At 46.4% G+C, this 7024-nt stretch overlaps 1 long non-coding RNA gene across 1 annotated transcript; it reads left to right on the top strand.

The window, feature by feature from the left end:
- Positions 1–1981: 1981 nt before the first annotated feature.
- Positions 1982–6757, top strand: LOC131912341 (uncharacterized). Its single transcript, XR_009379598.1, has 3 exons — positions 1982–2084; positions 4575–5348; positions 6200–6757. It is a non-coding gene; the product is annotated as an uncharacterized LOC131912341 (long non-coding RNA).
- The last annotated feature ends 267 nt before the right edge of the window (positions 6758–7024 follow it).

The following is a 7024-nucleotide window of genomic DNA, read 5'->3' as shown; positions in this document are numbered from 1 at the left end:
AAATTCTCCCCCTCTCTGGCCTTAATAGAAGGCCATCCGAGTTCCACAGAACAAATGAACCACAAGAGACAGCTTTAGGCCGCTTGGCCTTCAGCTAAGGCTCTCAAACTGAGGGAAGCCTCTGTGGATGCTGCACAGACTACTGCCACTTGATCTGCGAATCTGTATGATTACGTGGGGCCCAGGAGAAGGCCAGAGGACAATGTCACAAGTCATTCCTCAAGTGTTCCTTGCCTTGCTTCTTGATTTGTTTTGTTTGTTTTCAAACAAGGTCTCACTATGTAGTCCTGACTGGACTGAAACTCGCTATGTAGGCCAGGCTGATCTCCAGTTTATAGAGATCTGCCTTGCCTGCCTCTGCCTCCTGAGTGTTGGGATTAAAGGGGTGTGCAACCATATTGCTGTATTTAATGAGGCAATTCCACGTAATTTATCTGGTAATCAAGAGAGGTTTATTTCTGGGATAACTTACAGCCGATAGGGATTGGTTAAAGGATCCAGGAGAGATGAGGTACCATCCAGCAGAGAACTCAAGTTGGTCTCCCATCCAGATTCCAGGACCATGAGGTATCCAGAAGAGACCAAGCATGTATGCACCTCTTGTCTTAAGGGGCTCCCTCTCAGCCACGCCCCAGGGGCAGGTCACAGACAGGTGTGGCAGTTACCTGTCACTCTAGGGGCAGTGTTTCAAGGTCAAAGCTGGAACAGCTACCCACTACACCACCGTGCCTGGCCTCTCTCTGGGAATTTGATAAACAGGAAAGACTTTATATCAAGCTCTGGGAATCTCCATGCTGGATTGTGTTACTAGATCTTGACATCACACAATCTCCTTACAGAGCATCCTACAGTACACTTGTGGAGCCGGGTTAGAGCAGGGGGGGCGCTGTTTCTTGGGTCCTCTGTGTCTTTGGCAGCCTTGTGGCATGGCCATCTTACTCTTTTCACTATAAAAATTGGGATGACAGCTTCGTTGTGGTGGAAAGGGTCAAATCAGCACACAGGCTGCCAGGAAAAGTAAGCAAGATATAAAGTTGGCTCCTTATATCACCTTCTTAAAATCCTTTGCTGTTTTCTGGGTTGAGTGACATCCAGGATATTTTTCAGATTTTTTTTTTAAGATGTTCTCTGGTGAAACATGAAAAACAAAAGAGCTTAGGGAGTCAGACAAACTTGGCTTAACTTCTTGCCTGCCCTTTTATTGTGAAATTCTAGAAGGTTTTCTTTGTCTCTTACTACATCTCATCAACTGTAAAACAGAATGCAAGAGAGTAGACCATGCCATTGTGATATCACAATGATTGGAGTAGACCACACCATTGTGGTATCACAATGATTGGAGCAGACCATGCCATGGTGGTATCACGATGATTGGAGTAGACCTCACCATTGTGGTATCACAATGATTGGAGTAGACCTCACCATGGTGGTATCACAATGATTGCAGTAGACGACACCATTGTGGTATCACAATGATTGGAGCAGACCATGCCATGGTGGTATCACGATGATTGGAGTAGACCTCACCATTGTGGTATCACAATGATTGGAGTAGACCTCACCATTGTGGTATCACAATGATTGCAGTAGACGACACCATTGTGGTATCACAATGATTGGAGCAGACCATGCCATGGTGGTATCACGATGATTGGAGTAGACCTCACCATTGTGGTATCACAATGATTGGAGTAGACCTCACCATGGTGGTATCACAATGATTGCAGTAGACGACACCATTGTGGTATCACAATGATTGGAGCAGACCATGCCATGGTGGTATCATGATGATTGGAGTAGACCACACCATTGTGGTATCACAATGATTGGAGCAGACCATGCCATGGTGGTATCACGATGATTGGAGTAGACCACACCATTGTGGTATCACAATGATTGCAGTAGACGACACCATTGTGGTATCACAATGATTGGAGCAGACCATGCCATGGTGGTATCACGATGATTGGAGTAGAACACACCATGGTGCTTTCACGACGCTTGGAGTAGACCTCGCCATGGTGGTATCACGATGATTGACTGCGCAGGACTTATAAAGAGGTTGAAACCTGGCCTGGCACACTGTGAGTGCTCAATTAATGTTAACAGTTGGGTAGGAAAGTAGTCTCTCTCCACTGACATGTGAGCCTTCGTCTCTGTCCCACAAAGCAAGAGTGACACCTGTCTCTGTTAGTTACTCATCTTAGGACTGTGACAAAAGGAACCGAAGAAAGGATTTCTTTTGGCTCAGAATTTGAAGGTATATGGTCCATCTTGGCAAAGAAGGCCTGGTGGTAGCAATGAGGGAGCTAGCCAAGTCGGGGAGTCAACAGAGCAAGAGTGCTGGTACCCACGGGCCTCCTGGCCTCCACGTGGGTACCACCACAAGAGTGCGCTTGCATGTACACACACAAATCAAACAAATCAATGTAAATTTTTTAAAACTAAAGTCACATCCAGAGCTGTGTCTCCCAGGTACTTCTAGATCCAGCCAAGCTGACGATGAAGATTAACCATAACACAGCCATAGAGAATTGCAGTGTTAGAGGGAGTCACTGGCACTCAGTTGGTTAATGAGTCAGAATTCTTGATCTTCCAAGAACAAGCCCCATTGATCTGATCAGCCCCTCCTCAGTTACCTCAGTGAAGGGTTCTGATCTACTTAGCAGAATTATGTGGCTGGAAGCCCCAGGTTCTGGTCACACATCACTCCTCTGAGCCTTTAGATAGCATCTATGCCTACCTATTTTGTGCTGTGTAAAAGCAGCTAACACAGCCTGAGGGCAACAGGATTTCTGCCTTTTGACACTTTCTGTTTTTCATAGTTTTTTCTTTCTTTTTTCTCTCCCTTTTAAGTTTTCTGTGGTTACTTTATTACACTCTATATAGGGCAAAAAAGGAGTTGTTAATTGGAATGCCTAGGATCTCCCCATGCCTAGAATTAAAACAATACACTTGGGTCCAGAGAAGAAATGGGTATTGATTCCACATTAGCTATCAAGGGTGTTCCCTTCCCCCACATCCAGAAAGCAGCAAAGGGACCCTCCTGGCTTACCTAAGCAACTCGCATGCCTTCAAAAGCACTGTGCTAAAGCCCTGAAATGAGGTCATCCCAAAGTCACAATTGAAGGAAACTCTGAAGGACTTGGTTATCTCCCTAACCTTTAACCTCTCCAATCAGTTTAATCCATTCATTGATTTTCATTCCTTCACAAGCTACTACGGCCCTATGTGTTGCTCTGATAGACTATCCTCAAATACAAGGCCAAAGAAGCCAAAGTTTTCCCCTTATTGCCTGAATGCAGACATTTGTTCACTAAAAAGACATGCGATCTCAAGCCAACATGGATGGTGCTTGCTGAGCAAGCCCAGAAATCTGAGTTCAAGTCCCAGAACCTACGTAAAGGTAGAAGGAGAGGACCAAGTCCTCAAAGTTGTCCTCTGGCCTCCACACGTGCTCTGTGGACTATGTGCTCACACACACACACCATGAACTCACACACACTCACCAGGCTCTCTCCCTCTCTCTCTCTCTCTCTCTCTCTCTCTCTCTCTCTCTCTCTCTCTCTCTCTCACACACACACACACACACACACACACACACACACACACACGACACATTTTTTTAAAAAAACAAGATAAAATGTAAATTTTTTAAAGACATAAGACCTAAAACCAGAAGAAAGAAGAAAGGAGGGAATCGGGAGCGAGAGTAAGGGAGGGAGGCAGGCATCAGCTGTGTGTCTTGCTCAGCATCCAGATCTCCAGCTGAAAAGGAAGAATGGTACCAGCTCTGGTCCCTCTGTAGGACTCCAGCCCCGCAAATGTATGCTTTTGTTTCTTTTCTCTTCTTTCTCTCTTTTTTTAATGAAACCTGTTCTAATAGGGCACCTCTCACGGAGAGAAAGGGACTAACATTAACTAACACCATCCCAGGTGGGTTTTTTCTTTCAAGTCTCTTTGCTGTAGACTATTTATAGATCCAATGAGGTCGCTCTGTGGCCTCCTATCCTGCTCAGTTTGGCATATTCCGGGACCAGGCCCACAACCATGCTGTGTAGTTGGGCCTTGATGTCCCACAGAGGCTCTGAGGACTCTTCACATGCAGCTGCTTGTCTTGATGGGCACTCCTCCACCCAAGTCGCCCCTCCGGGTTCCCGCCATTGAGCTCACTCTCAGACACACTACAGCCAAGGTAAAGGCTTCAAAACCTGGTGCAAAACAGTGTCAGAGTTGAGCATCCTCTTGTAAAACTTTACAAATATGAGCATTGTACATATATACACATGTATGTATACGTGCATGTGTGTGCATTTATGTATGTGTTATTTTTATCTTTCTTTCCCAGTCTACTTCAAGTATAATCTCCTAGACTCTATTAGAAGAGGCTTGGAAGTTCCTGTCTAGGCTTCCCCGGAATTCTAGGACATCAAGGCTTTTAACACACCTCACAGAACAAGCTGTATGTGTGCGTGTATGTGTATGTGAGGCCGCTTGTGCATGGAGGCAACTGTGGGCAAGTGTGGACATCAGGTATCTTTCTCATTTATTCTCCACTTTTTTTTTTTTTTTAGCCTCTCACTGAACCCAGAGCTGATTTGGCTAGAATGGAAACAAGCCTGAGAGATCCCCCTGCCGCTGTCTCCACCTCCCCAGCTCTGAGATTGTAGGCATGCACTGCCACACTCGACTTTATGGAGTTCTGGAGCTCCAGACTCAGGTTCTCATGCTTGCCAAGAAAGCACTTCTTCTTGCTGGGCTGTGTCCCCAACCCCTGGGCTCTCTCTTTCCTCTTTACATCAGAGACGTGCTATAAGAAACAGAGCCGTCGACGGATGATATATCTCCTGACTGACTCAGCTATGCCGAGGCCTGCCTGGAGCTTTTCAGTTACCACATGCAAGTACCCCACCAGCTTCTTGGTTAGATGCCACCATTGCTGACTCTCCCTCCGGGGCAAGAGACAAGCATTAATGATGAAGGCTCCGCACTGACTCACTTCTCCTTTCCACATATTCTTGTGAATAACAACCTTCAAAAAAAAAAAGTGAAGTAATGGTCAGAAATTAGAGCCATTTTTCTCTGCCTGTGCTACAATTTTTCAGGAACAAGGCTAGCTGGCTTTCAGAAGGATCAAATAGAATTTGAAAATCGCCCTGCTTTATGTGGCAAGAGCTTCAAGAATATCAAACATTTCTTGCCATTTGCAAGCAAATGGGTCAGAAGATTCTTCCACGATTATCTCTTCCAGAGAAAGGCAGCTTCAAACCACAGAAAATAGACATTACCAAGAAAAATAACCTGCTTTAAGAGGGCGAGAACAACCCTGAGATATCTGGGAATTAGAGGTAGGATGATTTTCTTCTCCCACACACGGAAACGCCAAATGCAGGAGAAGGGTATTTCAAGCAGAAAGCTCCTTCCAAAGCACAAATATTGGGAAAATAGACCAAGACATCAGCGCGTTCTAAACACAGCTGTGTTTGCCCACACCTCCTGACTGCTAGGCCATGTTTGATTTAACCTGGCAACTCAGGGGGAGGCGAGAGACCTCGCTTCCCCAGCCTGTGCCTTATCTTCTCCAATCATTACTGTTGATGTTGCATATAGTGAAATGACCTCTTATTAAATGTTGCAGCCAACAAACAGGTTTTAATAATCTTTTGAGTTTCACGGTAAATGTGTTTTCAGATGGCTGTAATTTGTATTCATTCCAAGGACGTAGATGCCCAGCCACCTGCTCTGAGTGTGACAGAATGCTCCGCTAGGGGATGTGGCTGCCCTTCCCAACCCCAACATAAAACATATGAGTCGCAGCCGTCTCCAGGAGAATGTGTTCGTTAGTTCTGGAAAACAGGATGTAGGTTTGCCAAGCACCTCAGAGTCACCTGAGATGAGGGACCACAGAAGGTGTCAGCTAAGTGTAAAGGCCCCGGGTTGTCATCAGGATAATGAGCGGGTACCCTGGCTGGATTGGTTACCTTAGGCATGCATCAGGAGGCTAGGGAACAGACAAGAGAGCACTTGTGGTACAGTATCAGCCCATCCCTAGTTGGGGCCCTGAGGGTAAAGCCGGCTGAGCATCAGCATCCAATAGATAGCAACAAAAGCCATTATCTCTCCCCGGCTGGGCTGCCAAGTGCAGGGGCCAGGATTGCCTGGTGTTTGCGGTTTCCATAGCAGCGCTGTTTTGTTCTAGCTGGCAAAGTACACAGAGAGGACAGGATCAACATCGCAGCAAATGACTCCAACAACCTGAGTCCTGAGCCTCGGATCTCTCAGCAGGCTTTGCCCTTTTCGAGTCAGTGATGGGGGGTGAAGATGGATGCTCGCCAAGAGATGACTGGAAACTAACAGCTCCTTCAATCAAGCCCAGCAGCACTGTCATCCATCCAAGGCCACCACTCAGAGACTCTCCCTCATTTCCCAAAACTCTGGAAGGTACTCGCGACGTCACGAACACGGGAGAGAGCCCTGCACAGACCCCACTCTCATCTTCTACCTGGAATTTTTTGAAGCCTTTCTCTGCTCTCAGCTGGCCAGGGAGGCTCCCCTGAGTCCTGGTCACTGATGCAGAGCACATACGTCACGGGTGACGAGTGAGCCAACTTCTCTACACCTACATACCAAAAGGGAAGGCCCCAAGAGAACAGAGGATTACTCAGATCTGATATTTGCTGGACAGACAACTAGCATTTTTTATTTTGTTTTGTTTTTGTTTTTCATGAGAGGTTGTCTCTGTAGCCCCCACCCCCCACCCCCCGCTGTTCAGGAACTCACTGCATAGACCAGGTTGACCTCGAACTCAGAGATCTGTCAGCCTCTGCCTCCTGAGTGCTGGGATTAAAGGCGGGGCCACCACACCCGGCTACATAAAACTCCTATCACTACTAACTAAGAGGAGAAAAGACTTGATCTCAGCCTATGCATTACCTACATAGTTCTTCATCAATCTAATTGGCTTCCACTTTACTTACGACCTATTGGACGGAAATTAAACTGGTTATCTAAAACTAGAAAGTAG

The sequence above is a fragment of the Peromyscus eremicus genome, chromosome 6 (assembly GCF_949786415.1).
Source record: "Peromyscus eremicus chromosome 6, PerEre_H2_v1, whole genome shotgun sequence".
NCBI lineage: Eukaryota > Metazoa > Chordata > Mammalia > Rodentia > Cricetidae > Peromyscus > Peromyscus eremicus.
The sequence above is the reverse complement of the archived record's forward strand: the minus strand, read 5'-3'. Positions and strand labels throughout refer to the sequence as shown.